Consider the following 2,788-nt stretch of genomic DNA (forward strand, 5'->3'; position numbering starts at 1 on the left):
GCGCTGCTCTGTCCCACGTCGCTACACGTGTACTTTAATGCTTCTGACCATCCAGAGGTTGGGGGTTACTGGGCTGCTCTTTAATTAGTGATTTCTAACTCATTTGTGTCGTCGTTTGAGGACATGAGTCTGTAGGATACTGTTGAAACCTGCTTTCCGGCCTGATGTGGTCAGATTTTGCGAATCCTCCAGTGTGTTTGAAAAGCGTGTGTATTCTCTGATTGCCGGGCGTAAGGTTCTCAACACATGCAATGGCGCATTAGATAATGCTTGTTAATCGTGTTGTTTAAGCTCTTCCATTCCTGCTAGTATTTGGTTTGCTTTGATCAGTCGGTCTCCGAGTGACTCGTGTTAAAATCTCTCAGGATGGTGGATTAATCTCTTTCTCCTGGTATTGCCGGATTTTGCTTTATATCATTTGAGACTTGGTTGTCAGGTGCATATTCGTTCAGGATTTTTATAATTTTTTTTTTTTTTTAGCAAAATGTGCCTCTAATTATTCTGTAATGACCCTCTTATCCCTCTTTAAACTCTTTGCTTTAAAGTTTATTTTGGCTGATTTGGGTTGATCTTACTTTGGTATATATTTGGTATACCTTTTTCTAAATAACGGCTTTATTGTGATGTAATTCACATCCCCTGCGGTTCACCCACGTGAAGTGTGCCGATCCTTGTTCTTTAGTACATTCACAGAGTCGTGTAACCATTGTCATTGTCGAATTCCAGAACATTTTCATCACGGTAGAAAGAAACCTTTTACCCATCAGTGCCATCTTCACCCTCTCCCAGCCCCTGGCACTCGCTGGGTTTGCCTGTTCCGCACATTTCGAACAAGGGAAAAAAGCCAAAACCCCGCCCCCTGCAACCGGCCTCCTTCAACCAACAACCGGTTTTGAAAGTCCCCCATGGCACGCAGCGTATCAGTACTTGATTCCTTTTTGTGGCCAAATAATCTTCCATCGTGTGGATCTACTGTGTTGTGTTTATCCATTCATAGCTGGTGAATGGTGGGTTGTTTCTACTTTTTGGCTGCTGTAAATAATGCTGCTGTGAACATTCGTGTACACGTATTCGTGTGGACGTAAGTTTTCAATTCTCTTGGGTGTGTACCCAGGAGTAGAACTGCTGGATCACACGGTAACTCTGTTTACCATTTTGAGGAACCGCCAACTTGTTTTCCACGTGTACCGCAGCAGCGTACATTCCCGCCAGCGTGTGTGGCGGTTCCAGTCCGCCACGCCCTTGCCAGCACTCGCTATTATCCGTCCGCTTGACCATAGCCGTCTGCCGGTGAGAAGCCGTATCTCCGTTGTGGCTCGGATTTGTGTTTCCTTTGTGCATAAAGAAGTTGAGTATCTTTCCATGTGCTGTTAGCGCATTTGTATGTATTTGTTCGAGAAATGTCTTTTCAGATCTTTTGTCCTTTTTTAAGTTGGGTTATTTTTCTTTTTATTATCAAGTTGTAAGAGTTCTGTATAAATACTTGTTCCTTATCAGATATATGATTTGCAAATATTTTCTTCCATCCCTTTACTTTTGATCTCTCTGGGTAATTACGTTTTAGGCATATCTCTTGTAAACAGTGTATAGGGGAATTCACTGTTGTATCTTATTTATTATTATTATTTTTTTGAGTCTCGCTCTGTTGCCTGGGCTATAGTGCAGTGGACTCTTCGTAGCTCACTGCAACCTCAAACTCCTGGGCTCAGGCCATCCTCCTGCCTCAGCCTCCTGAGTAGCTGGGGCTACAGGTGTGAGCCACCACACCCGGCTAATTTTTTCTATTTTTAGTAGAGATGGGGTTTCACTTGTGCTTAGGCTGGTCTTGAACTCCTGTCCTCAAGGGATCCTCCCGCCCTGGCCTCCCAGAGTGCTAGGATTACAGGTGGGAGCCACCTCGCCTGGTCGGAATTCACTATTTTAAATCTAATCATAGAGTCTTTATCTTTTAGCTGGCAGCTCTAATCTCTCTCCCTTTATTGTCATAACTAGATATTTGGATGAATTTCTACTCGCTTATTTTGTGTTTTATATTCCTTTTGTCTTTTTTTTTCCTTCTTTCCTGCCGTCTCTTGGATGGATCAAATTTTCTTTATACCTCCTTTCCCCCGTCAACTCATTGGGGACATTTATGGCTGATTCTATTCTGTACTCTTGCGTTTTTAATATTTCTCTCCCGAGGAGCACAGGGCCGTGGGCAGCGTTAGCTGTGATGATGCACTTTCACTTCGTCTGCCCAGTATTCTACTTTCGACTTGCTTTTACTTTCCCAAATTTGTTGTTATGCTTATTTCTAAATTTCCAATCCTTTTTCAGACCTTCCCACATCCTTACCAGCTTTACGTTTGCCGATTCGCCCAGCACGGCTTCAGTCACAGCCCTTCCCAAAGCTCGCTTGGGAGTGGCGCTTTCTGCAGATTGCTGCGATGCTAAATTCTCTCGTCCTTGTTACTTTTCCTTTACTGTTTTGAAGGCTGCCGTCGTGGTCACTGCTGCTCCTTGGTAGGAAATTTATCTTTTCCATCTTTTCTAAGGCTGCTTTTAAGACACTCTCCTTGTCTTGGTGATACTGGTTTCACTACAATGAAGGTTTTCATGTTTTTTTACAACGAAGTTTGTATTTATCCTGTTTGTGACTCAGTGTGATTCTTAAAGCTGAGCATTTATGCCTTCGCCGATTGTGGGGCAACCGTCAGCCACTCCCTCGCTGAATATCGTCTTCGGCCCCATTACGCTTATTTGGGACAGGAATATACGCTGTGCGGCGAGAGAGCCGGCGCCGTGACGA

The 2,788-nt window shown here is 43.9% G+C and overlaps 1 protein-coding gene across 1 annotated transcript in view; it reads left to right on the forward strand.

Moving 5' to 3' along the window:
- The window catches only part of CHD5 (chromodomain helicase DNA binding protein 5), an 81,327-nt gene that overhangs the window by 62,446 nt on the left and 16,093 nt on the right, over positions 1-2,788 (forward strand). The gene's annotated exons all lie outside the window — the stretch shown is intronic.

This window comes from Propithecus coquereli, unplaced genomic scaffold, assembly GCF_000956105.1.
Source record: "Propithecus coquereli isolate 6110/MARCELLA unplaced genomic scaffold, Pcoq_1.0 Scaffold77, whole genome shotgun sequence".
NCBI lineage: Eukaryota > Metazoa > Chordata > Mammalia > Primates > Indriidae > Propithecus > Propithecus coquereli.